At 42.2% G+C, this 27,478-nt stretch overlaps 15 non-coding genes across 15 annotated transcripts; all 15 read right to left on the bottom strand.

The window, feature by feature from the left end:
* Nucleotides 1–295: 295 nt before the first annotated feature.
* Nucleotides 296–374, bottom strand: LOC127676757 (small nucleolar RNA SNORD115). Its single transcript, XR_007976182.1, has one exon. It is a non-coding gene; the product is annotated as a small nucleolar RNA SNORD115 (small nucleolar RNA).
* Nucleotides 375–2,134: 1,760 nt separating this feature from the next.
* Nucleotides 2,135–2,213, bottom strand: LOC127676756 (small nucleolar RNA SNORD115). Its single transcript, XR_007976181.1, has one exon. It is a non-coding gene; the product is annotated as a small nucleolar RNA SNORD115 (small nucleolar RNA).
* Nucleotides 2,214–3,969: 1,756 nt separating this feature from the next.
* LOC127676755 (small nucleolar RNA SNORD115) lies at nt 3,970–4,048 on the bottom strand. The gene has a single exon (XR_007976180.1). It is a non-coding gene; the product is annotated as a small nucleolar RNA SNORD115 (small nucleolar RNA).
* A 1,760-nt stretch (nt 4,049–5,808) lies between these two features.
* On the bottom strand, nt 5,809–5,887 carry LOC127676754 (small nucleolar RNA SNORD115). Its single transcript, XR_007976179.1, has one exon. It is a non-coding gene; the product is annotated as a small nucleolar RNA SNORD115 (small nucleolar RNA).
* A 1,756-nt stretch (nt 5,888–7,643) lies between these two features.
* On the bottom strand, nt 7,644–7,722 carry LOC127676753 (small nucleolar RNA SNORD115). The gene has a single exon (XR_007976178.1). It is a non-coding gene; the product is annotated as a small nucleolar RNA SNORD115 (small nucleolar RNA).
* Nucleotides 7,723–9,482: 1,760 nt separating this feature from the next.
* Nucleotides 9,483–9,561, bottom strand: LOC127676750 (small nucleolar RNA SNORD115). The gene has a single exon (XR_007976177.1). It is a non-coding gene; the product is annotated as a small nucleolar RNA SNORD115 (small nucleolar RNA).
* Nucleotides 9,562–11,317: 1,756 nt separating this feature from the next.
* On the bottom strand, nt 11,318–11,396 carry LOC127676749 (small nucleolar RNA SNORD115). The gene has a single exon (XR_007976176.1). It is a non-coding gene; the product is annotated as a small nucleolar RNA SNORD115 (small nucleolar RNA).
* Nucleotides 11,397–13,156: 1,760 nt separating this feature from the next.
* LOC127676931 (small nucleolar RNA SNORD115) lies at nt 13,157–13,235 on the bottom strand. The gene has a single exon (XR_007976338.1). It is a non-coding gene; the product is annotated as a small nucleolar RNA SNORD115 (small nucleolar RNA).
* Nucleotides 13,236–14,991: 1,756 nt separating this feature from the next.
* On the bottom strand, nt 14,992–15,070 carry LOC127676748 (small nucleolar RNA SNORD115). The gene has a single exon (XR_007976175.1). It is a non-coding gene; the product is annotated as a small nucleolar RNA SNORD115 (small nucleolar RNA).
* Nucleotides 15,071–16,830: 1,760 nt separating this feature from the next.
* On the bottom strand, nt 16,831–16,909 carry LOC127676747 (small nucleolar RNA SNORD115). Its single transcript, XR_007976174.1, has one exon. It is a non-coding gene; the product is annotated as a small nucleolar RNA SNORD115 (small nucleolar RNA).
* A 1,756-nt stretch (nt 16,910–18,665) lies between these two features.
* On the bottom strand, nt 18,666–18,744 carry LOC127676746 (small nucleolar RNA SNORD115). Its single transcript, XR_007976173.1, has one exon. It is a non-coding gene; the product is annotated as a small nucleolar RNA SNORD115 (small nucleolar RNA).
* A 1,760-nt stretch (nt 18,745–20,504) lies between these two features.
* On the bottom strand, nt 20,505–20,583 carry LOC127676745 (small nucleolar RNA SNORD115). Its single transcript, XR_007976172.1, has one exon. It is a non-coding gene; the product is annotated as a small nucleolar RNA SNORD115 (small nucleolar RNA).
* A 1,756-nt stretch (nt 20,584–22,339) lies between these two features.
* LOC127676744 (small nucleolar RNA SNORD115) lies at nt 22,340–22,418 on the bottom strand. The gene has a single exon (XR_007976171.1). It is a non-coding gene; the product is annotated as a small nucleolar RNA SNORD115 (small nucleolar RNA).
* A 1,760-nt stretch (nt 22,419–24,178) lies between these two features.
* LOC127676743 (small nucleolar RNA SNORD115) lies at nt 24,179–24,257 on the bottom strand. The gene has a single exon (XR_007976170.1). It is a non-coding gene; the product is annotated as a small nucleolar RNA SNORD115 (small nucleolar RNA).
* Nucleotides 24,258–26,013: 1,756 nt separating this feature from the next.
* On the bottom strand, nt 26,014–26,092 carry LOC127676742 (small nucleolar RNA SNORD115). The gene has a single exon (XR_007976169.1). It is a non-coding gene; the product is annotated as a small nucleolar RNA SNORD115 (small nucleolar RNA).
* Nucleotides 26,093–27,478: the final 1,386 nt, after the last annotated feature.

Raw genomic sequence — 27,478 nt, 5'->3', positions numbered from 1 at the left:
TTCCACTTACCTGTGACCTGTGATTTTCTGGCATCCCAGAGGGCATGGCAGATGACTGCAAAAGAGTAGAAAGAAATGGTCATCAGCAATGTGTTGTCCTCGCACAGTTGCACAAAAATAGAATGCTACACTCGGTGCTTGTTGGCCTGCACTGCTATCCAACCAAGCGTCACTATGAGTGTCCAGGTTTGCTCTCATCAGAATCAGGAAAAGTGCCTCTGAGGACCTCATGAAAGGTCCCCAAGTGATCCCCAAATAGTAAAAGGACCACGGCTTTGAACTCTGTAACCTGGTTGGGCCTCAGCGTAATCCTATTGAGCATGATTTTTATGTCATCACCTCTCTTCATGACATTGGGCTGTCATCATAGACCCAGGAGTAGAGAGAAAGTAGCTATTTGTGCTTTTATATCTGCTATCCACATCCTTACCTGACTACAGAACACTTTCTCGGCGTTGAGAATGGTCACAGGTATGTGGGTAGGTTTGCAGAGTAGAAAGCTGTTCAAAAAAGGCAAGGGGTCCCTGCCTGGAAAGTTTTTTGAATAATTTCTCTAGAGGAGGAAAGAGCAAGCTGTCAAACCCCTGGTTGATACTCCTATAGATGAAACATAAACCTCAGAGGAATTGTAGGAAATCTCTACATGAATAATACCTTCACAGTGGCACCCCCGGGAAACTGACTCTAAGATTCCTACCACTGCCTGTACCACAAATTTTCATGGCTTTCACTTTATGAGGTAAAAATGGTACAGAGTTCCACTCATTTCACACGAAGACTTACTGCTTCTTGTGGAAGCAATCTCCTCACAACGTATCACTTTCATGTATTTATGCGTAGGGGACAACTCTCAGGTTGAAGCCCCTGAATCCTAAGGATAGGTCTACAAAAGGTCATTACAGGATCTCGAGTCTAAAGAAAGAGACACGTGTATTCCATATTCAAGGTTCCGGGATCATATCCTCCCCCCTCAATGACTATCTTGCATACTTGCAATCACTGGGAAATGCTCTTACTAAAATTATGGAATTTACATATTCCCAGGGGACAGGGAATTTGGACTGTAATAGGTCCATTTGTGATAAGGTTTAATGGATTTACAAGTCAATTAACACAGGTTCCCAATGTTGCAAGGAACTTGCCAGCAATGTTGTCATGAGTCACAGTGGCATTAGGTTCAACAACACAAAGATTGCCCTGATACCACATCAGAAAATTAGCTCAAGCTTCTGGATGATTCTACACTGACCTGTAGTCAGAGTAGAAATGATGTTTGGGGAGGAAATTTGGTAAGAAAAGGGACCATAGTTGAGGAAGTGAGCTACAACTTTTAAATAAAGGCAACTTCCCTGTTGCGTGATAGTTTTTCCTATATTGCTGAAAGGTGTGCCAATTGGGAGCAATTCATGTGGACACCAGCAGTAGTGTAGATCACAGACTGGACTATATGTCTTTCATTCAACAATAAGGCAAAGCTCTGTACTCAGTGTCTCTAGTGTCATGGGAAAAGAGAATTGTACAAAGCAATGGATATGGGTGATGATTCCTGGCAACCATATAGAAAACATTGGTGGAGACTACAAATTTGGGTATGTGTCATCCTCCGCTACACATGAGACACAGCTCATGATGATGTGTGAAATATTATTGGGTTTTTCAGAAATTATTTTACTTCTCTTAATCATTTTGTGTCCAGGGAGGTCCTTACTCAGAATTAAACTCTCTTTTCTATGCATGCTTAAATTTTTCCTACAATGTAAAACTGGAGAATGAGTGAGAATTTGAGTCCATGCTCTTAGGGACATGTTTTTTCTTAGGGAAGGAATGAGTCAGGAAACTTCCACTTACCTGTGATCTGTGATTCTCTGGCTTCCAAGAAGGCATGGCAGATGACTACAAAAGAGTAGAAAGAAATGGTCATCAGCAATGTGTAGTCCTCGCACACTTGCACGAAAATAGAATGCTACACTCGGTGCTTGTTGGCCTGCACTGCTAGCCAACCAAGCTTCACCATGAGTGTCCAGGTTTGCTTTCATCAGAAACAGGAAAAGCGCCTCTGAGGACCTCAGGAAAGGTCCCCAAGTGATCCCCAAATAGTAAGAGGACCACGGCTTTGAACTCTGTAAACCTGGTTGGGCCTCAGCGTAATCCTATTGAGCATGATTTTTATGTCATCACCTCTCTTCATGACATTGGGCTGTCATCATAGACCCAGATGTAGAGAGACAGTAGCTATTTGTGCTTTTATATCTGCTATCCACATCCTTACCTGGCTAAGGAACACTTTCTCGGCGTTGAGAATGGTCACAGGTAAGTGGGTAAGTTTGCAGGGTAGAAAGCTCTTCAAAGGAGGCAAGGGGTTCCTGCCTGGAAAGTTTGTTGAATGATTTCTCTAGAGGAGGAAAGAGCAAGTGGTCAAACCCCTGGTTGACACTCCTATACATGAAACTTAAACCTCAGAGAAATTGTAGGAAATCTCTACATGAATAATACGTTCACAGTGGCACCCCCGTGAAGCTGACTCTAAGATTCCTACCACTGCCTGTACCACAAGTTTTCATGACTTTAACTTTATGAAGTAATATGGCACAGAGTTCCACTCATTTCACACGAAGACTTACTGCTTCTTGTGGAAGCAATCTCCTCACAACGAATCACTTTCATGTAACTATGCATAGGGGACAACTCTCAGGTTGAAGCCCCTGAATCCTAAGGATAGGTCTACAAAAGGTCATTACAGGATCTCGAGTCTAAAGAAAGAGACACGTGTATTCCATAATCAAGGTTCCAGGATCATATCCTCCCCCCTCAAGGTCTATCTTGCATACTTGCAATCACTGGGAAATGCTCTTACTAAAATTATGGGATTTACAGATTCCCAGGGGACAGGGAATTTGGACTGCAATAGGTCCATTTGTGATAAGGTTTAATGGATTTCCATGTCAGTTAACACAGGTTCCCAAGGTTGCAAGGAACTTTCCAGCAATTTTGTCATGAGTCACAGTGGCATTAGGTTCAACAACACAAAGATTGCCCTGATACCACCTCAGAAAATTAGCTCAAGCTTCTGGGTGATTCTACACTGACCTGTAGTCAGAGTAGAAATGATGTTTGGGGAGGAAATTTGGTAAGAAAAGGGACCAGAGTTGAGGAAGAGAGCTACAACTTTTAAATAAAGGCAACTTCCCTGTTGCGTGATAGTTTTACCTATATTGCTGAAAGGTGTGCCAATTGGGAGCAATTCATGTGGACACCAGCAGTAGTGTTGATCACAGACTGGACTATATGTCTTTCATTCAACAATAAGGCAAAGCTCTGTACTCAGTGCCTCTATTGTCATGTGAAAAGAGAATTCTGCAAAGCAATGGATATGGGTGATGATTCAAGGCCACCATATAGAAAACATTGGTGGAGACTACAAATTTGGGTATGTGTCATCCTCCTCTACACATGAGACACAGCTCATGATTATGTGTGAAATATTATTGGGTTTTTCAAAAATTATTTTACTTCTCTTAATCATTTTGTGTCCAGGGTGGTCCTTACTCAGAATTAAACTCTTTTCTATGCATGCTTAAATTTTTCCTACAATGTAAAACTGGAGAATGAGTGAGAATTTGAGTCCATGCTCTTACGGACATGTCTTTTGTAAGGGAAGGAATGAGTCAGGAAACTTCCACTTACCTGTGACCTGTGATTTTCTGGCATCCCAGAGGGCATGGCAGATGACTGCAAAAGAGTAGAAAGAAATGGTCATCAGCAATGTGTTGTCCTCGCACAGTTGCACAAAAATAGAATGCTACACTCGGTGCTTGTTGGCCTGCACTGCTATCCAACCAAGCGTCACTATGAGTGTCCAGGTTTGCTCTCATCAGAATCAGGAAAAGTGCCTCTGAGGACCTCATGAAAGGTCCCCAAGTGATCCCCAAATAGTAAAAGGACCACGGCTTTGAACTCTGTAACCTGGTTGGGCCTCAGCGTAATCCTATTGAGCATGATTTTTATGTCATCACCTCTCTTCATGACATTGGGCTGTCATCATAGACCCAGGAGTAGAGAGAAAGTAGCTATTTGTGCTTTTATATCTGCTATCCACATCCTTACCTGACTACAGAACACTTTCTCGGCGTTGAGAATGGTCACAGGTATGTGGGTAGGTTTGCAGAGTAGAAAGCTGTTCAAAAAAGGCAAGGGGTCCCTGCCTGGAAAGTTTTTTGAATAATTTCTCTAGAGGAGGAAAGAGCAAGCTGTCAAACCCCTGGTTGATACTCCTATAGATGAAACATAAACCTCAGAGGAATTGTAGGAAATCTCTACATGAATAATACCTTCACAGTGGCACCCCCGGGAAACTGACTCTAAGATTCCTACCACTGCCTGTACCACAAATTTTCATGGCTTTCACTTTATGAGGTAAAAATGGTACAGAGTTCCACTCATTTCACACGAAGACTTACTGCTTCTTGTGGAAGCAATCTCCTCACAACGTATCACTTTCATGTATTTATGCGTAGGGGACAACTCTCAGGTTGAAGCCCCTGAATCCTAAGGATAGGTCTACAAAAGGTCATTACAGGATCTCGAGTCTAAAGAAAGAGACACGTGTATTCCATATTCAAGGTTCCGGGATCATATCCTCCCCCCTCAATGACTATCTTGCATACTTGCAATCACTGGGAAATGCTCTTACTAAAATTATGGAATTTACATATTCCCAGGGGACAGGGAATTTGGACTGTAATAGGTCCATTTGTGATAAGGTTTAATGGATTTACAAGTCAATTAACACAGGTTCCCAATGTTGCAAGGAACTTGCCAGCAATGTTGTCATGAGTCACAGTGGCATTAGGTTCAACAACACAAAGATTGCCCTGATACCACCTCAGAAAATTAGCTCAAGCTTCTGGATGATTCTACACTGACCTGTAGTCAGAGTAGAAATGATGTTTGGGGAGGAAATTTGGTAAGAAAAGGGACCATAGTTGAGGAAGTGAGCTACAACTTTTAAATAAAGGCAACTTCCCTGTTGCGTGATAGTTTTTCCTATATTGCTGAAAGGTGTGCCAATTGGGAGCAATTCATGTGGACACCAGCAGTAGTGTAGATCACAGACTGGACTATATGTCTTTCATTCAACAATAAGGCAAAGCTCTGTACTCAGTGTCTCTAGTGTCATGGGAAAAGAGAATTGTACAAAGCAATGGATATGGGTGATGATTCCTGGCAACCATATAGAAAACATTGGTGGAGACTACAAATTTGGGTATGTGTCATCCTCCGCTACACATGAGACACAGCTCATGATGATGTGTGAAATATTATTGGGTTTTTCAGAAATTATTTTACTTCTCTTAATCATTTTGTGTCCAGGGAGGTCCTTACTCAGAATTAAACTCTCTTTTCTATGCATGCTTAAATTTTTCCTACAATGTAAAACTGGAGAATGAGTGAGAATTTGAGTCCATGCTCTTAGGGACATGTTTTTTCTTAGGGAAGGAATGAGTCAGGAAACTTCCACTTACCTGTGATCTGTGATTCTCTGGCTTCCAAGAAGGCATGGCAGATGACTACAAAAGAGTAGAAAGAAATGGTCATCAGCAATGTGTAGTCCTCGCACACTTGCACGAAAATAGAATGCTACACTCGGTGCTTGTTGGCCTGCACTGCTAGCCAACCAAGCTTCACCATGAGTGTCCAGGTTTGCTTTCATCAGAAACAGGAAAAGCGCCTCTGAGGACCTCAGGAAAGGTCCCCAAGTGATCCCCAAATAGTAAGAGGACCACGGCTTTGAACTCTGTAAACCTGGTTGGGCCTCAGCGTAATCCTATTGAGCATGATTTTTATGTCATCACCTCTCTTCATGACATTGGGCTGTCATCATAGACCCAGATGTAGAGAGACAGTAGCTATTTGTGCTTTTATATCTGCTATCCACATCCTTACCTGGCTAAGGAACACTTTCTCGGCGTTGAGAATGGTCACAGGTAAGTGGGTAAGTTTGCAGGGTAGAAAGCTCTTCAAAGGAGGCAAGGGGTTCCTGCCTGGAAAGTTTGTTGAATGATTTCTCTAGAGGAGGAAAGAGCAAGTGGTCAAACCCCTGGTTGACACTCCTATACATGAAACTTAAACCTCAGAGAAATTGTAGGAAATCTCTACATGAATAATACCTTCACAGTGGCACCCCCGTGAAGCTGACTCTAAGATTCCTACCACTGCCTGTACCACAAGTTTTCATGACTTTCACTTTATGAGGTAATATGGCACAGAGTTCCACTCATTTCACACGAAGACTTACTGCTTCTTGTGGAAGCAATCTCCTCACAACGAATCACTTTCATGTAACTATGCATAGGGGACAACTCTCAGGTTGAAGCCCCTGAATCCTAAGGATAGGTCTACAAAAGGTCATTACAGGATCTCGAGTCTAAAGAAAGAGACACGTGTATTCCATAATCAAGTTTCCGGGATCATATCCTCCCCCCTCAAGGTCTATCTTGCATACTTGCAATCACTGGGAAATGCTCTTACTAAAATTATGGGATTTACAGATTCCCAGGGGACAGGGAATTTGGACTGCAATAGGTCCATTTGTGATAAGGTTTAATGGATTTCCATGTCAGTTAACACAGGTTCCCAAGGTTGCAAGGAACTTTCCAGCAATGTTGTCATGAGTCACAGTTGCATTAGCTTCAACAACACAAAGATTGCCCTGATACCACCTCAGAATATTAGCTCAAGCTTCTGGGTGATTCTACACTGACCTTTAGTCAGAGTAGAAATGATGTTTGGGGACGAAATTTGGTTAGAAAAGGGACCAGAGTTGAGGAAGAGAGCTACTACTTTTAAATAAAGGCAACTTCCCTGTTGCGTGATAGTTTTACCTATATTGCTGAAAGGTGTGCCAACTGGGAGCAATTCATGTGGACACCAGCAGTAGTGTTGATCACAGACTGGACTATATGTCTTTCATTCAACAATAAGGCAAAGCTCTGCACTCAGTGCCTCTAGTGTCATGTGAAAAGAGAATTCTACAAAGCAATGGATATGGGTGATGATTCAAGGCCACCATATAGAAAACATTGGTGGAGACTACAAATTTGGGTATGTGTCATCCTCCTCTACACATGAGACACAGCTCATGATTATGTGTGAAATATTATTGGGTTTTTCAAAAATTATTTTACTTCTCTTAATCATTTTGTGTCCAGGGTGGTCCTTACTCAGAATTAAACTCTTTTCTATGCATGCTTAAATTTTTCCTACAATGTAAAACTGGAGAATGAGTGAGAATTTGAGTCCATGCTCTTACGGACATGTCTTTTGTAAGTGAAGGAATGAGTCAGGAAACTTCCACTTACCTGTGACCTGTGATTTTCTGGCATCCCAGAGGGCATGGCAGATGACTGCAAAAGAGTAGAAAGAAATGGTCATCAGCAATGTGTTGTCCTCGCACAGTTGCACAAAAATAGAATGCTACACTCGGTGCTTGTTGGCCTGCACTGCTATCCAACCAAGCGTCACTATGAGTGTCCAGGTTTGCTCTCATCAGAATCTGGAAAAGTGCCTCTGAGGACCTCAGGAAAGGTCCCCAAGTGATCCCCAAATAGTAAAAGGACCACGGCTTTGAACTCTGTAACCTGGTTGGGCCTCAGCGTAATCCTATTGAGCATGATTTTTATGTCATCACCTCTCTTCATGACATTGGGCTGTCATCATAGACCCAGGAGTAGAGAGAAAGTAGCTATTTGTGCTTTTATATCTGCTATCCACATCCTTACCTGGCTACAGAACACTTTCTCGGCGTTGAGAATGGTCACAGGTATGTGGGTAGGTTTGCAAAGTAGAAAGCTCTTCAAAGGAGGCAAGGGGTCCCTGCCTGGAAAGTTTTTTGAATAATTTCTCTAGAGGAGGAAAGAGCAAGCTGTCAAACCCCTGGTTGATACTCCTATAGATGAAACATAAACCTCAGAGGAATTGTAGGAAATCTCTACATGAATAATACCTTCACAGTGGCACCCCCGGGAAACTGACTCTAAGATTCCTACCACTGCCTGTACCACAAATTTTCATGGCTTTCACTTTATGAGGTAAAAATGGTACAGAGTTCCACTCATTTCACACGAAGACTTACTGCTTCTTGTGGAAGCAATCTCCTCACAACGTATCACTTTCATGTATTTATGCGTAGGGGACAACTCTCAGGTTGAAGCCCCTGAATCCTAAGGATAGGTCTACAAAAGGTCATTACAGGATCTCGAGTCTAAAGAAAGAGACACGTGTATTCCATATTCAAGGTTCCGGGATCATATCCTCCCCCCTCAATGACTATCTTGCATACTTGCAATCACTGGGAAATGCTCTTACTAAAATTATGGAATTTACATATTCCCAGGGGACAGGGAATTTGGACTGTAATAGGTCCATTTGTGATAAGGTTTAATGGATTTACAAGTCAATTAACACAGGTTCCCAATGTTGCAAGGAACTTGCCAGCAATGTTGTCATGAGTCACAGTGGCATTAGGTTCAACAACACAAAGATTGCCCTGATACCACCTCAGAAAATTAGCTCAAGCTTCTGGATGATTCTACACTGACCTGTAGTCAGAGTAGAAATGATGTTTGGGGAGGAAATTTGGTAAGAAAAGGGACCATAGTTGAGGAAGTGAGCTACAACTTTTAAATAAAGGCAACTTCCCTGTTGCGTGATAGTTTTTCCTATATTGCTGAAAGGTGTGCCAATTGGGAGCAATTCATGTGGACACCAGCAGTAGTGTAGATCACAGACTGGACTATATGTCTTTCATTCAACAATAAGGCAAAGCTCTGTACTCAGTGTCTCTAGTGTCATGGGAAAAGAGAATTGTACAAAGCAATGGATATGGGTGATGATTCCTGGCAACCATATAGAAAACATTGGTGGAGACTACAAATTTGGGTATGTGTCATCCTCCGCTACACATGAGACACAGCTCATGATGATGTGTGAAATATTATTGGGTTTTTCAGAAATTATTTTACTTCTCATAATCATTTTGTGTCCAGGGAGGTCCTTACTCAGAATTAAACTCTCTTTTCTATGCATGCTTAAATTTTTCCTACAATGTAAAACTGGAGAATGAGTGAGAATTTGAGTCCATGCTCTTAGGGACATGTATTTTCTTAGGGAAGGAATGAGTCAGGAAACTTCCACTTACCTGTGATCTGTGATTCTCTGGCTTCCAAGAAGGCATGGCAGATGACTGCAAAAGAGTAGAAAGAAATGGTCATCAGCAATGTGTAGTCCTCGCACACTTGCACGAAAATAGAATGCTACACTCGGTGCTTGTTGGCCTGCACTGCTAGCCAACCAAGCTTCACCATGAGTGTCCAGGTTTGCTTTCATCAGAAACAGGAAAAGCGCCTCTGAGGACCTCAGGAAAGGTCCCCAAGTGATCCCCAAATAGTAAGAGTACCACGGCTTTGAACTCTGTAAACCTGGTTGGGCCTCAGCGTAATCCTATTGAGCATGATTTTTATGTCATCACCTCTCTTCATGACATTGGGCTGTCATCATAGACCCAGATGTAGAGAGACAGTAGCTATTTGTGCTTTTATATCTGCTATCCACATCCTTACCTGGCTAAGGAACACTTTCTCGGCGTTGAGAATGGTCACAGGTAAGTGGGTAAGTTTGCAGGGTAGAAAGCTCTTCAAAGGAGGCAAGGGGTTCCTGCCTGGAAAGTTTGTTGAATGATTTCTCTAGAGGAGGAAAGAGCAAGTGGTCAAACCCCTGGTTGACACTCCTATACATGAAACTTAAACCTCAGAGAAATTGTAGGAAATCTCTACATGAATAATACCTTCACAGTGGCACCCCCGTGAAGCTGACTCTAAGATTCCTACCACTGCCTGTACCACAAGTTTTCATGACTTTCACTTTATGAGGTAATATGGCACAGAGTTCCACTCATTTCACACGAAGACTTACTGCTTCTTGTGGAAGCAATCTCCTCACAACGAATCACTTTCATGTAACTATGCATAGGGGACAACTCTCAGGTTGAAGCCCCTGAATCCTAAGGATAGGTCTACAAAAGGTCATTACAGGATCTCGAGTCTAAAGAAAGAGACACGTGTATTCCATAATCAAGTTTCCGGGATCATATCCTCCCCCCTCAAGGTCTATCTTGCATACTTGCAATCACTGGGAAATGCTCTTACTAAAATTATGGGATTTACAGATTCCCAGGGGACAGGGAATTTGGACTGCAATAGGTCCATTTGTGATAAGGTTTAATGGATTTCCATGTCAGTTAACACAGGTTCCCAAGGTTGCAAGGAACTTTCCAGCAATGTTGTCATGAGTCACAGTTGCATTAGCTTCAACAACACAAAGATTGCCCTGATACCACCTCAGAAAATTAGCTCAAGCTTCTGGGTGATTCTACACTGACCTTTAGTCAGAGTAGAAATGATGTTTGGGGACGAAATTTGGTTAGAAAAGGGACCAGAGTTGAGGAAGAGAGCTACTACTTTTAAATAAAGGCAACTTCCCTGTTGCGTGATAGTTTTACCTATATTGCTGAAAGGTGTGCCAACTGGGAGCAATTCATGTGGACACCAGCAGTAGTGTTGATCACAGACTGGACTATATGTCTTTCATTCAACAATAAGGCAAAGCTCTGCACTCAGTGCCTCTAGTGTCATGTGAAAAGAGAATTCTACAAAGCAATGGATATGGGTGATGATTCAAGGCCACCATATAGAAAACATTGGTGGAGACTACAAATTTGGGTATGTGTCATCCTCCTCTACACATGAGACACAGCTCATGATTATGTGTGAAATATTATTGGGTTTTTCAAAAATTATTTTACTTCTCTTAATCATTTTGTGTCCAGGGTGGTCCTTACTCAGAATTAAACTCTTTTCTATGCATGCTTAAATTTTTCCTACAATGTAAAACTGGAGAATGAGTGAGAATTTGAGTCCATGCTCTTACGGACATGTCTTTTGTAAGTGAAGGAATGAGTCAGGAAACTTCCACTTACCTGTGACCTGTGATTTTCTGGCATCCCAGAGGGCATGGCAGATGACTGCAAAAGAGTAGAAAGAAATGGTCATCAGCAATGTGTTGTCCTCGCACAGTTGCACAAAAATAGAATGCTACACTCGGTGCTTGTTGGCCTGCACTGCTATCCAACCAAGCGTCACTATGAGTGTCCAGGTTTGCTCTCATCAGAATCTGGAAAAGTGCCTCTGAGGACCTCAGGAAAGGTCCCCAAGTGATCCCCAAATAGTAAAAGGACCACGGCTTTGAACTCTGTAACCTGGTTGGGCCTCAGCGTAATCCTATTGAGCATGATTTTTATGTCATCACCTCTCTTCATGACATTGGGCTGTCATCATAGACCCAGGAGTAGAGAGAAAGTAGCTATTTGTGCTTTTATATCTGCTATCCACATCCTTACCTGGCTACAGAACACTTTCTCGGCGTTGAGAATGGTCACAGGTATGTGGGTAGGTTTGCAAAGTAGAAAGCTCTTCAAAGGAGGCAAGGGGTCCCTGCCTGGAAAGTTTTTTGAATAATTTCTCTAGAGGAGGAAAGAGCAAGCTGTCAAACCCCTGGTTGATACTCCTATAGATGAAATATAAACCTCAGAGGAATTGTAGGAAATCTCTACATGAATAATACCTTCACAGTGGCACCCCCGGGAAACTGACTCTAAGATTCCTACCACTGCCTGTACCACAAATTTTCATGGCTTTCACTTTATGAGGTAAAAATGGTACAGAGTTCCACTCATTTCACACGAAGACTTACTGCTTCTTGTGGAAGCAATCTCCTCACAACGTATCACTTTCATGTATTTATGCGTAGGGGACAACTCTCAGGTTGAAGCCCCTGAATCCTAAGGATAGGTCTACAAAAGGTCATTACAGGATCTCGAGTCTAAAGAAAGAGACACGTGTATTCCATATTCAAGGTTCCGGGATCATATCCTCCCCCCTCAATGACTATCTTGCATACTTGCAATCACTGGGATATGCTCTTACTAAAATTATGGAATTTACATATTCCCAGGGGACAGGGAATTTGGACTGTAATAGGTCCATTTGTGATAAGGTTTAATGGATTTACAAGTCAATTAACACAGGTTCCCAATGTTGCAAGGAACTTGCCAGCAATGTTGTCATGAGTCACAGTGGCATTAGGTTCAACAACACAAAGATTGCCCTGATACCACCTCAGAAAATTAGCTCAAGCTTCTGGATGATTCTACACTGACCTGTATTCAGAGTAGAAATGATGTTTGGGGAGGAAATTTGGTAAGAAAAGGGACCATAGTTGAGGAAGTGAGCTACAACTTTTAAATAAAGGCAACTTCCCTGTTGCGTGATAGTTTTTCCTATATTGCTGAAAGGTGTGCCAATTGGGAGCAATTCATGTGGACACCAGCAGTAGTGTAGATCACAGACTGGACTATATGTCTTTCATTCAACAATAAGGCAAAGCTCTGTACTCAGTGTCTCTAGTGTCATGGGAAAAGAGAATTGTACAAAGCAATGGATATGGGTGATGATTCCTGGCAACCATATAGAAAACATTGGTGGAGACTACAAATTTGGGTATGTGTCATCCTCCGCTACACATGAGACACAGCTCATGATGATGTGTGAAATATTAATGGGTTTTTCAGAAATTATTTTACTTCTCATAATCATTTTGTGTCCAGGGAGGTCCTTACTCAGAATTAAACTCTCTTTTCTATGCATGCTTAAATTTTTCCTACAATGTAAAACTGGAGAATGAGTGAGAATTTGAGTCCATGCTCTTAGGGACATGTATTTTCTTAGGGAAGGAATGAGTCAGGAAACTTCCACTTACCTGTGATCTGTGATTCTCTGGCTTCCAAGAAGGCATGGCAGATGACTGCAAAAGAGTAGAAAGAAATGGTCATCAGCAATGTGTAGTCCTCGCACACTTGCACGAAAATAGAATGCTACACTCGGTGCTTGTTGGCCTGCACTGCTAGCCAACCAAGCTTCACCATGAGTGTCCAGGTTTGCTTTCATCAGAAACAGGAAAAGCGCCTCTGAGGACCTCAGGAAAGGTCCCCAAGTGATCCCCAAATAGTAAGAGGACCACGGCTTTGAACTCTGTAAACCTGGTTGGGCTTCAGCGTAATCCTATTGAGCATGATTTTTATGTCATCACCTCTCTTCATGACATTGGGCTGTCATCATAGACCCAGATGTAGAGAGACAGTAGCTATTTGTGCTTTTATATCTGCTATCCACATCCTTACCTGGCTAAGGAACACTTTCTCGGCGTTGAGAATGGTCACAGGTAAGTGGGTAAGTTTGCAGGGTAGAAAGCTCTTCAAAGGAGGCAAGGGGTTCCTGCCTGGAAAGTTTGTTGAATGATTTCTCTAGAGGAGGAAAGAGCAAGTGGTCAAACCCCTGGTTGACACTCCTATACATGAAACTTAAACCTCAGAGAAATTGTAGGAAATCTCTACATGAATAATACCTTCACAGTGGCACCCCCGTGAAGCTGACTCTAAGATTCCTACCACTGCCTGTACCACAAGTTTTCATGACTTTCACTTTATGAGGTAATATGGCACAGAGTTCCACTCATTTCACACGAAGACTTACTGCTTCTTGTGGAAGCAATCTCCTCACAACGAATCACTTTCATGTAACTATGCATAGGGGACAACTCTCAGGTTGAAGCCCCTGAATCCTAAGGATAGGTCTACAAAAGGTCATTACAGGATCTCGAGTCTAAAGAAAGAGACACGTGTATTCCATAATCAAGTTTCCGGGATCATATCCTCCCCCCTCAAGGTCTATCTTGCATACTTGCAATCACTGGGAAATGCTCTTACTAAAATTATGGGATTTACAGATTCCCAGGGGACAGGGAATTTGGACTGCAATAGGTCCATTTGTGATAAGGTTTAATGGATTTCCATGTCAGTTAACACAGGTTCCCAAGGTTGCAAGGAACTTTCCAGCAATGTTGTCATGAGTCACAGTTGCATTAGCTTCAACAACACAAAGATTGCCCTGATACCACCTCAGAAAATTAGCTCAAGCTTCTGGGTGATTCTACACTGACCTTTAGTCAGAGTAGAAATGATGTTTGGGGACGAAATTTGGTTAGAAAAGGGACCAGAGTTGAGGAAGAGAGCTACTACTTTTAAATAAAGGCAACTTCCCTGTTGCGTGATAGTTTTACCTATATTGCTGAAAGGTGTGCCAACTGGGAGCAATTCATGTGGACACCAGCAGTAGTGTTGATCACAGACTGGACTATATGTCTTTCATTCAACAATAAGGCAAAGCTCTGCACTCAGTGCCTCTAGTGTCATGTGAAAAGAGAATTCTACAAAGCAATGGATATGGGTGATGATTCAAGGCCACCATATAGAAAACATTGGTGGAGACTACAAATTTGGGTATGTGTCATCCTCCTCTACACATGAGACACAGCTCATGATTATGTGTGAAATATTATTGGGTTTTTCAAAAATTATTTTACTTCTCTTAATCATTTTGTGTCCAGGGTGGTCCTTACTCAGAATTAAACTCTTTTCTATGCATGCTTAAATTTTTCCTACAATGTAAAACTGGAGAATGAGTGAGAATTTGAGTCCATGCTCTTACGGACATGTCTTTTGTAAGTGAAGGAATGAGTCAGGAAACTTCCACTTACCTGTGACCTGTGATTTTCTGGCATCCCAGAGGGCATGGCAGATGACTGCAAAAGAGTAGAAAGAAATGGTCATCAGCAATGTGTTGTCCTCGCACAGTTGCACAAAAATAGAATGCTACACTCGGTGCTTGTTGGCCTGCACTGCTATCCAACCAAGCGTCACTATGAGTGTCCAGGTTTGCTCTCATCAGAATCTGGAAAAGTGCCTCTGAGGACCTCAGGAAAGGTCCCCATGTGATCCCCAAATAGTAAAAGGACCACGGCTTTGAACTCTGTAACCTGGTTGGGCCTCAGCGTAATCCTATTGAGCATGATTTTTATGTCATCACCTCTCTTCATGACATTGGGCTGTCATCATAGACCCAGGAGTAGAGAGAAAGTAGCTATTTGTGCTTTTATATCTGCTATCCACATCCTTACCTGGCTACAGAACACGTTCTCGGCGTTGAGAATGGTCACAGGTATGTGGGTAGGTTTGCAGAGTAGAAAGCTCTTCAAAGGAGGCAAGGGGTCCCTGCCTGGAAAGTTTTTTGAATAATTTCTCTAGAGGAGGAAAGAGCAAGCTGTCAAACCCCTGGTTGATACTCCTATAGATGAAACATAAACCTCAGAGGAATTGTAGGAAATCTCTACATGAATAATACCGTCACAGTGGCACCCCCGGGAAACTGACTCTAAGATTCCTACCACTGCCTGTACCACAAATTTTCATGGCTTTCACTTTATGAGGTAAAAATGGTACAGAGTTCCACTCATTTCACACGAAGACTTACTGCTTCTTGTGGAAGCAATCTCCTCACAACGTATCACTTTCATGTATTTATGCGTAGGGGACAACTCTCAGGTTGAAGCCCCTGAATCCTAAGGATAGGTCTACAAAAGGTCATTACAGGATCTCGAGTCTAAAGAAAGAGACACGTGTATTCCATATTCAAGGTTCCGGGATCATATCCTCCCCCCTCAATGTCTATCTTGCATACTTGCAATCACTGGGAAATGCTCTTACTAAAATTATGGAATTTACATATTCCCAGGGGACAGGGAATTTGGACTGCAATAGGTCCATTTGTGATAAGGTTTAATGGATTTACAAGTCAATTAACACAGGTTCCCAATGTTGCAAGGAACTTTCCAGCAATGTTGTCATGAGTCACAGTGGCATTAGGTTCAACAACACAAAGATTGCCCTGATACCACCTCAGAAAATTAGCTCTAGCTTCTGGATGATTCTACACTGACCTGTAGTCAGAGTAGAAATGATGTTTGGGGAGGAAATTTGGTAAGAAAAGGGACCATAGTTGAGGAAGTGAGCTACAACTTTTAAATAAAGGCAACTTCCCTGTTGCGTGATAGTTTTTCCTATATTGCTGAAAGGTGTGACAATTGGGAGCAATTCATGTGGACACCAGCAGTAGTGTAGATCACAGACTGGACTATATGTCTTTCATTCAACAATAAGGCAAAGCTCTCTACTCAGTGTCTCTAGTGTCATGGGAAAAGAGAATTGTACAAAGCAATGGATATGGGTGATGATTCCTGGCAACCATATAGAAAACATTGGTGGAGACTACAAATTTGGGTATGTGTCATCCTCCGCTACACATGAGACACAGCTCATGATGATGTGTGAAATATTATTGGGTTTTTCAGAAATTATGTTACTTCTCTTAATCATTTTGTGTCCAGGGAGGTCCTTACTCAGAATTAAACTCTCTTTTCTATGCATGCTTAAATTTTTCCTACAATGTAAAACTGGAGAATGAGTGAGAATTTGAGTCCATGCTCTTAGGGACATGTTTTTTCTTAGGGAAGGAATGAGTCAGGAAACTTCCACTTACCTGTGATCTGTGATTCTCTGGCTTCTAAGAAGGCATGGCAGATGACTACAAAAGAGTAGAAAGAAATGGTCATCAGCAATGTGTAGTCCTCGCACACTTGCACGAAAATAGAATGCTACACTCGGTGCTTGTTGGCCTGCACTGCTAGCCAACCAAGCTTCACCATGAGTGTCCAGGTTTGCTTTCATCAGAAACAGGAAAAGCGCCTCTGAGGACCTCAGGAAAGGTCCCCAAGTGATCCCCAAATAGTAAGAGGACCACGGCTTTGAACTCTGTAAACCTGGTTGGGCCTCAGCGTAATCCTATTGAGCATGATTTTTATGTCATCACCTCTCTTCATGACATTGGGCTGTCATCATAGACCCAGATGTAGAGAGACAGTAGCTATTTCTGCTTTTATATCTGCTATCCACATCCTTACCTGGCTAAGGAACACTTTCTCGGCGTTGAGAATGGTCACAGGTAAGTGGGTAAGTTTGCAGGGTAGAAAGCTCTTCAAAGGAGGCAAGGGGTTCCTGCCTGGAAAGTTTGTTGAATGATTTCTCTAGAGGAGGAAAGAGCAAGTGGTCAAACCCCTGGTTGACACTCCTATACATGAAACTTAAACCTCAGAGAAATTGTAGGAAATCTCTACATGAATAATACCTTCACAGTGGCACCCCCGTGAAGCTGACTCTAAGATTCCTACCACTGCCTGTACCACAAGTTTTCATGACTTTCACTTTATGAGGTAATATGGCACAGAGTTCCACTCATTTCACACGAAGACTTACTGCTTCTTGTGGAAGAAATCTCCTCACAACGAATCACTTTCATGTAACTATGCATAGGGGACAACTCTCAGGTTGAAGCCCCTGAATCCTAAGGATAGGTCTACAAAAGGTCATTACAGGATCTCGAGTCTAAAGAAAGAGACACGTGTATTCCATAATCAAGGTTCCGGGATCATATCCTCCCCCCTCAAGGTCTATCTTGCATACTTGCAATCACTGGGAAATGCTCTTACTAAAATTATGGGATTTACAGATTCCCAGGGGACAGGGAATTTGGACTGCAATAGGTCCATTTGTGATAAGGTTTAATGGATTTCCATGTCAGTTAACACAGGTTCCCAAGGTTGCAAGGAACTTTCCAGCAATGTTGTCATGAGTCACAGTGGCATTAGGTTCAACAACACAAAGATTGCCCTGATACCACCTCAGAAAATTAGCTCAAGCTTCTGGGTGATTCTACACTGACCTTTAGTCAGAGTAGAAATGATGTTTGGGGAGGAAATTTGGTTAGAAAAGGGACCAGAGTTGAGGAAGAGAGCTACTACTTTTAAATAAAGGCAACTTCCCTGTTGCGTGATAGTTTTACCTATATTGCTGAAAGGTGTGCCAACTGGGAGCAATTCATGTGGACACCAGCAGTAGTGTTGATCACAGACTGGACTATATGTCTTTCATTCAACAATAAGGCAAAGCTCTGCACTCAGTGCCTCTAGTGTCATGTGAAAAGAGAATTCTACAAAGCAATGGATATGGGTGATGATTCAAGGCCACCATATAGAAAACATTGGTGGAGACTACAAATTTGGGTATGTGTCATCCTCCTCTACACATGAGACACAGCTCATGATTATGTGTGAAATATTATTGGGTTTTTCAAAAATTATTTTACTTCTCTTAATCATTTTGTGTCCAGGGTGGTCCTTACTCAGAATTAAACTCTTTTCTATGCATGCTTAAATTTTTCCTACAATGTAAAACTGGAGAATGAGTGAGAATTTGAGTCCATGCTCTTACGGACATGTCTTTTGTAAGGGAAGGAATGAGTCAGGAAACTTCCACTTACCTGTGACCTGTGATTTTCTGGCATCCCAGAGGGCATGGCAGATGACTGCAAAAGAGTAGAAAGAAATGGTCATCAGCAATGTGTTGTCCTCGCACAGTTGCACAAAAATAGAATGCTACACTCGGTGCTTGTTGGCCTGCACTGCTATCCAACCAAGCGTCACTAAGAGTGTCCAGGTTTGCTCTCATCAGAATCTGGAAAAGTGCCTCTGAGGACCTCAGGAAAGGTCCCCAAGTGATCCCCAAATAGTAAAAGGACCACGGCTTTGAACTCTGTAACCTGGTTGGGCCTCAGCGTAATCCTATTGAGCATGATTTTTATGTCATCACCTCTCTTCATGACATTGGGCTGTCATCATAGACCCAGGAGTAGAGAGAAAGTAGCTATTTGTGCTTTTATATCTGCTATCCACATCCTTACCTGGCTACAGAACACTTTCTCGGCGTTGAGAATGGTCACAGGTATGTGGGTAGGTTTGCAGAGTAGAAAGCTCTTCAAAGGAGGCAAGGGGTCCCTGCCTGGAAAGTTTTTTGAATAATTTCTCTAGAGGAGGAAAGAGCAAGCTGTCAAACCCCTGGTTGATACTCCTATAGATGAAACATAAACCTCAGAGGAATTGTAGGAAATCTCTACATGAATAATACCTTCACAGTGGCACGCCCGGGAAACTGACTCTAAGATTCCTACCACTGCCTGTACCACAAATTTTCATGGCTTTCACTTTATGAGGTAAAAATGGTACAGAGTTCCACTCATTTCACACGAAGACTTACTGCTTCTTGTGGAAGCAATCTCCTCACAACGTATCACTTTCATGTATTTATGCGTAGGGGACAACTCTCAGGTTGAAGCCCCTGAATCCTAAGGATAGGTCTACAAAAGGTCATTACAGGATCTCGAGTCTAAAGAAAGAGACACGTGTATTCCATATTCAAGGTTCCGGGATCATATCCTCCCCCCTCAATGACTATCTTGCATACTTGCAATCACTGGGAAATGCTCTTACTAAAATTATGGAATTTACATATTCCCATGGGACAGGGAATTTGGACTGCAATAGGTCCATTTGTGATAAGGTTTAATGGATTTACAAGTCAATTAACACAGGTTCCCAATGTTGCAAGGAACTTGCCAGCAATGTTGTCATGAGTCACAGTGGCATTAGGTTCAACAACACAAAGATTGCCCTGATACCACCTCAGAAAATTAGCTCAAGCTTCTGGATGATTCTACACTGACCTGTAGTCAGAGTAGAAATGATGTTTGGGGAGGAAATTTGGTAAGAAAAGGGACCATAGTTGAGGAAGTGAGCTACAACTTTTAAATAAAGGCAACTTCCCTGTTGCGTGATAGTTTTTCCTATATTGCTGAAAGGTGTGCCAATTGGGAGCAATTCATGTGGACACCAGCAGTAGTGTAGATCACAGACTGGACTATATGTCTTTCATTCAACAATAAGGCAAAGCTCTGTACTCAGTGTCTCTAGTGTCATGGGAAAAGAGAATTGTACAAAGCAATGGATATGTGTGATGATTCCTGGCAACCATATAGAAAACATTGGTGGAGACTACAAATTTGGGTATGTGTCATCCTCCGCTACACATGAGACACAGCTCATGATGATGTGTGAAATATTATTGGGTTTTTCAGAAATTATTTTACTTCTCTTAATCATTTTGTGTCCAGGGAGGTCCTTACTCAGAATTAAACTCTCTTTTCTATGCATGCTTAAATTTTTCCTACAATGTAAAACTGGAGAATGAGTGAGAATTTGAGTCCATGCTCTTAGGGACATGTTTTTTCTTAGGGAAGGAATGAGTCAGGAAACTTCCACTTACCTGTGATCTGTGATTCTCTGGCTTCCAAGAAGGCATGGCAGATGACTGCAAAAGAGTAGAAAGAAATGGTCATCAGCAATGTGTAGTCCTCGCACACTTGCACGAAAATAGAATGCTACACTTGGTGCTTGTTGGCCTGCACTGCTAGCCAACCAAGCTTCACCATGAGTGTCCAGGTTTGCTTTCATCAGAAACAGGAAAAGCGCCTCTGAGGACCTCAGGAAAGGTCCCCAAGTGATCCCCAAATAGTAAGAGGACCACGGCTTTGAACTCTGTAAACCTGGTTGGGCCTCAGCGTAATCCTATTGAGCATGATTTTTATGTCATCACCTCTCTTCATGACATTGGGCTGTCATCATAGACCCAGATGTAGAGAGACAGTAGCTATTTGTGCTTTTATATCTGCTATCCACATCCTTACCTGGCTAAGGAACACTTTCTCGGCGTTGAGAATGGTCACAGGTAAGTGGGTAAGTTTGCAGGGTAGAAAGCTCTTCAAAGGAGGCAAGGGGTTCCTGCCTGGAAAGTTTGTTGAATGATTTCTCTAGAGGAGGAAAGAGCAAGTGGTCAAACCCCTGGTTGACACTCCTATACATGAAACTTAAACCTCAGAGAAATTGTAGGAAATCTCTACATGAATAATACCTTCACAGTGGCACCCCCGTGAAGCTGACTCTAAGATTCCTACCACTGCCTGTACCACAAGTTTTCATGACTTTCACTTTATGAGGTAATATGGCACAGAGTTCCACTCATTTCACACGAAGACTTACTGCTTCTTGTGGAAGAAATCTCCTCACAACGAATCACTTTCATGTAACTATGCATAGGGGACAACTCTCAGGTTGAAGCCCCTGAATCCTAAGGATAGGTCTACAAAAGGTCATTACAGGATCTCGAGTCTAAAGAAAGAGACACGTGTATTCCATAATCAAGGTTCCGGGATCATATCCTCCCCCCTCAAGGTCTATCTTGCATACTTGCAATTACTGGGAAATGCTCTTACTAAAATTATGGGATTTACAGATTCCCAGGGGACAGGGAATTTGGACTGCAATAGGTCCATTTGTGATAAGGTTTAATGGATTTCCATGTCAGTTAACACAGGTTCCCAAGGTTGCAAGGAACTTTCCAGCAATGTTGTCATGAGTCACAGTGGCATTAGGTTCAACAACACAAAGATTGCCCTGATACCACCTCAGAAAATTAGCTCAAGCTTCTGGGTGATTCTACACTGACCTTTAGTCAGAGTAGAAATGATGTTTGGGGAGGAAATTTGGTTAGAAAAGGGACCAGAGTTGAGGAAGAGAGCTACTACTTTTAAATAAAGGCAACTTCCCTGTTGCGTGATAGTTTTACCTATATTGCTGAAAGGTGTGCCAACTGGGAGCAATTCATGTGGACACCAGCAGTAGTGTTGATCACAGACTGGACTATATGTCTTTCATTCAACAATAAGGCAAAGCTCTGCACTCAGTGCCTCTAGTGTCATGTGAAAAGAGAATTCTACAAAGCAATGGATATGGGTGATGATTCAAGGCCACCATATAGAAAACATTGGTGGAGACTACAAATTTGGGTATGTGTCATCCTCCTCTACACATGAGACACAGCTCATGATTATGTGTGAAATATTATTGGGTTTTTCAAAAATTATTTTACTTCTCTTAATCATTTTGTGTCCAGGGTGGTCCTTACTCAGAATTAAACTCTTTTCTATGCATGCTTAAATTTTTCCTACAATGTAAACTTGGAGAATGAGTGAGAATTTGAGTCCATGCTCTTACGGACATGTCTTTTGTAAGGGAAGGAATGAGTCAGGAAACTTCCACTTACCTGTGACCTGTGATTTTCTGGCATCCCAGAGGGCATGGCAGATGACTGCAAAAGAGTAGAAAGAAATGGTCATCAGCAATGAGTTGTCCTCGCACAGTTGCACAAAAATAGAATGCTACACTCGGTGCTTGTTGGCCTGCACTGCTATCCAACCAAGCGTCACTATGAGTGTCCAGGTTTGCTCTCATCAGAATCAGGAAAAGTGCCTCTGAGGACCTCATGAAAGGTCCCCAAGTGATCCCCAAATAGTAAAAGGACCACGGCTTTGAACTCTGTAACCTGGTTGGGCCTCAGCGTAATCCTATTGAGCATGATTTTTATGTCATCACCTCTCTTCATGACATTGGGCTGTCATCATAGACCCAGGAGTAGAGAGAAAGTAGCTATTTGTGCTTTTATATCTGCTATCCACATCCTTACCTGGCTACAGAACACTTTCTCGGCGTTGAGAATGGTCACAGGTATGTGGGTAGGTTTGCAGAGTAGAAAGCTCTTCAAAGGAGGCAAGGGGTCCCTGCCTGGAAAGTTTTTTGAATAATTTCTCTAGAGGAGGAAAGAGCAAGCTGTCAAACCCCTGGTTGACACTCCTATACATGAAACATAAACCTCAGAGGAATTGTAGGAAATCTCTACATGAATAATACCTTCACATTGGCACCCCCGGGAAACTGACTCTAAGATTCCTACCACTGCCTTTACCACAAATTTTCATGGCTTTCACTTTATGAGGTAAAATTGGCACAGAGTTCCACTCATTTCACACGAAGACTTACTGCTTCTTGTGGAAGCAATCTCCTCACAACGTATCACTTTCATGTATTTATGCGTAGGGGACAACTCTCAGGTTGAAGCCCCTGAATCCTAAGGATAGGTCTACAAAAGGTCATTACAGGATCTCGAGTCTAAAGAAAGAGACACGTGTATTCCATATTCAAGGTTCCGGGATCATATCCTCCCCCCTCAATGACTATCTTGCATACTTGCAATCACTGGGAAATGCTCTTACAAAAATTATGGAATTTACATATTCCCAGGGGACAGGGAATTTGGACTGCAATAGGTCCATTTGTGATAAGGTTTAATGGATTTACAAGTCAATTAACACAGGTTCCCAATGTTGCAAGGAACTTTCCAGCAATGTTGTCATGAGTCACAGTGGCATTAGGTTCAACAACACAAAGATTGCCCTGATACCACCTCAGAAAATTAGCTCAAGCTTCTGGATGATTCTACACTGACCTGTAGTCAGAGTAGAAATGATGTTTGGGGAGGAAATTTGGTAAGAAAAGGGACCATAGTTGAGGAAGTGAGCTACAACTTTTAAATAAAGGCAACTTCCCTGTTGCGTGATAGTTTTTCCTATATTGCTGAAAGGTGTGCCAATTGGGAGCAATTCATGTGGACACCAGCAGTAGTGTAGATCACAGAATGGACTATATGTCTTTCATTCAACAATAAGGCAAAGCTCTGTACTCAGTGTCTCTAGTGTCATGGGAAAAGAGAATTGTACAAAGCAATGGATATGGGTGATGATTCCTGGCAACCATATAGAAAACATTGGTGGAGACTACAAATTTGGGTATGTGTCATCCTCCGCTACACATGAGACACAGCTCATGATGATGTGTGAAATATTATTGGGTTTTTCAGAAATTATTTTACTTCTCTTAATCATTTTGTGTCCAGGGAGGTCCTTACTCAGAATTAAACTCTCTTTTCTATGCATGCTTAAATTTTTCCTACAATGTAAAACTGGAGAATGAGTGAGAATTTGAGTCCATGCTCTTAGGGACATGTTTTTTCTTAGTGAAGGAATGAGTCAGGAAACTTCCACTTACCTGTGATCTGTGATTCTCTGGCTTCCAAGAAGGCATGGCAGATGACTGCAAAAGAGTAGAAAGAAATGGTCATCAGCAATGTGTAATCCTCGCACACTTGCACGAAAATAGAATGCTACACTCGGTGCTTGTTGGCCTGCACTGCTAGCCAACCAAGCTTCACCATGAGTGTCCAGGTTTGCTTTCATCAGAAACAGGAAAAGCGCCTCTGAGGACCTCAGGAAAGGTCCCCAAGTGATCCCCAAATAGTAAGAGGACCACGGCTTTGAACTCTGTAAACCTGGTTGGGCCTCAGCGTAATCCTATTGAGCATGATTTTTATGTCATCACCTCTCTTCATGACATTGGGCTGTCATCATAGACCCAGATGTAGAGAGACAGTAGCTATTTCTGCTTTTATATCTGCTATCCACATCCTTACCTGGCTAAGGAACACATTCTCGGCGTTGAGAATGGTCACAGGTAAGTGGGTAAGTTTGCAGGGTAGAAAGCTCTTCAAAGGAGGCAAGGGGTTCCTGCCTGGAAAGTTTGTTGAATGATTTCTCTAGAGGAGGAAAGAGCAAGTGGTCAAACCCCTGGTTGACACTCCTATACATGAAACTTAAACCTCAGAGAAATTGTAGGAAATCTCAACATGAATAATACCTTCACAGTGGCACCCCCGTGAAGCTGACTCTAAGATTCCTACCACTGCCTGTACCACAAGTTTTCATGACTTTCACTTTATGAGGTAATATGGCACAGAGTTCCACTCATTTCACACGAAGACTTACTGCTTCTTGTGGAAGCAATCTCCTCACAACGAATCACTTTCATGTAACTATGCATAGGGGACAACTCTCAGGTTGAAGCCCCTGAATCCTAAGGATAGGTCTACAAAAGGTCATTACAGGATCTCGAGTCTAAAGAAAGAGACACGTGTATTCCATAATCAAGGTTCCGGGATCATATCCTCCCCCCTCCAGGTCTATCTTGCATACTTGCAATCACTGGGAAATGCTCTTACTAAAATTATGGGATTTACAGATTCCCAGGGGACAGGGAATTTGGACTGCAATAGGTCCATTTGTGATAAGGTTTAATGGATTTCCATGTCAGTTAACACAGGTTCCCAAGGTTGCAAGGAACTTTCCAGCAATGTTGTCATGAGTCACAGTGGCATTAGGTTCAACAACACAAAGATTGCCCTGATACCACCTCAGAAAATTAGCTCAAGCTTCTGGGTGATTCTACACTGACCTTTAGTCAGAGTAGAAATGATGTTTGGGGAGGAAATTTGGTTAGAAAAGGGACCAGAGTTGAGGAAGAGAGCTACTACTTTTAAATAAAGGCAACTTCCCTGTTGCGTGATAGTTTTACCTATATTGCTGAAAGGTGTGCCAACTGGGAGCAATTCATGTGGACACCAGCAGTAGTGTTGATCACAGACTGGACTATATGTCTTTCATTCAACAATAAGGCAAAGCTCTGCACTCAGTGCCTCTAGTGTCATGTGAAAAGAGAATTCTACAAAGCAATGGATATGGGTGATGATTCAAGGCCACCATATAGAAAACATTGGTGGAGACTACAAATTTGGGTATGTGTCATCCTCCTCTACACATGAGACACAGCTCATGATTATGTGTGAAATATTATTGGGTTTTTCAAAAATTATTTTACTTCTCTTAATCATTTTGTGTCCAGGGTGGTCCTTACTCAGAATTAAACCCTTTTCTATGCATGCTTAAATTTTTCCTACAATGTAAAACTGGAGAATGAGTGAGAATTTGAGTCCATGCTCTTATGGAGATGTCTTTTGTAAGGGAAGGAATGAGTCAGGAAACTTCCACTTACCTGTGACCTGTGATTTTCTGGCATCCCAGAGGGCATGGCAGATGACTGCAAAAGAGTAGAAAGAAATGGTCATCAGCAATGTGTTGTCCTCGCACAGTTGCACAAAAATAGAATGCTACACTCGGTGCTTGTTGGCCTGCACTGCTATCCAACCAAGCGTCACTATGAGTGTCCAGGTTTGCTCTCATCAGAATCAGGAAAAGTGCCTCTGAGGACCTCATGAAAGGTCCCCAAGTGATCCCCAAATAGTAAAAGGACCACGGCTTTGAACTCTGTAACCTGGTTGGGCCTCAGCGTAATCCTATTGAGCATGATTTTTATGTCATCACCTCTCTTCATGACATTGGGCTGTCATCATAGACCCAGGAGTAGAGAGAAAGTAGCTATTTGTGCTTTTATATCTGCTATCCACATCCTTACCTGGCTACAGAACACTTTCTCGGCGTTGAGAATGGTCACAGGTATGTGGGTAGGTTTGCAGAGTAGAAAGCTCTTCAAAGGAGGCAAGGGGTCCCTGCCTGGAAAGTTTTTTGAATAATTTCTCTAGAGGAGGAAAGAGCAAGCTGTCAAACCCCTGGTTGACACTCCTATAGATGAAACTTAAACCTCAGAGGAATTGTAGGAAATCTCTACATGAATAATACCTTCACAGTGGCACCCCCGGGAAACTGACTCTAAGATTCCTACCACTGCCTGTACCACAAATTTTCATGGCTTTCACTTTATGAGGTAAAAATGGTACAGAGTTCCACTCATTTCACACGAAGACTTACTGCTTCTTGTGGAAGCAAACTCCTCACAACGTATCACTTTCATGTATTTATGCGTAGGGGACAACTCTCAGTTTGAAGCCCCTGAATCCTAAGGATAGGTCTACAAAAGGTCATTACAGGATCTCGAGTCTAAAGAAAGAGACACGTGTATTCCATATTCAAGGTTCCGGGATCATATCCTCCCCCCTCAATGACTATCTTGCATACTTGCAATCACTGGGAAATGCTCTTACTAAAATTATGGAATTTACATATTCCCAGGGGACAGGGAATTTGGACTGCAATAGGTCCCTTTGTGATAAGGTTTAATGGATTTACAAGTCAATTAACACAGGTTCCCAATGTTGCAAGGAACTTTCCAGCAATGTTGTCATGAATCACAGTGGCATTAGGTTCAACAACACAAAGATTGCCCTGATACCACCTCAGATAATTAGCTCAAGCTCCTGGATGATTCTACACTGACCTGTAGTCAGAGTAGAAATGATGTTTGGGGAGGAAATTTGGTAAGAAAAGGGACCATAGTTGAGGAAGTGAGCTACAACTTTTAAATAAAGGCAACTTCCCTGTTGTGTGATAGTTTTTCCTATATTGCTGAAAGGTGTGCCAATTGGGAGCAATTCATGTGGACACCAGCAGTAGTGTAGATCACAGACTGGACTATATGTCTTTCATTCAACAATAAGGCAAAGCTCTGTACTCAGTGTCTCTAGTGTCATGGGAAAAGAGAATTGTACAAAGCAATGGATATGGGTGATGATTCAAGGCCACCATATAGAAAACATTGGTGGAGACTACAAATTTGGGTATGTGTCATCCTCCTCTACACATGAGACACAGCTCATGATGATGTGTGAAATATTATTGGGTTTTTCAGAAATTAGTTTACTTCTCTTAATCATTTTGTGTCCAGGGAGGTCCTTACTCAGAATTAAACTCTCTTTTCTATGCATGCTTAAATTTTTCCTACAATGTAA

This window comes from Apodemus sylvaticus, chromosome 1 (genome assembly GCF_947179515.1).
Source record: "Apodemus sylvaticus chromosome 1, mApoSyl1.1, whole genome shotgun sequence".
NCBI classification, from domain to species: Eukaryota; Metazoa; Chordata; class Mammalia; order Rodentia; family Muridae; genus Apodemus; species Apodemus sylvaticus.
This window is presented reverse-complemented; position numbering and strand designations above follow the sequence as displayed.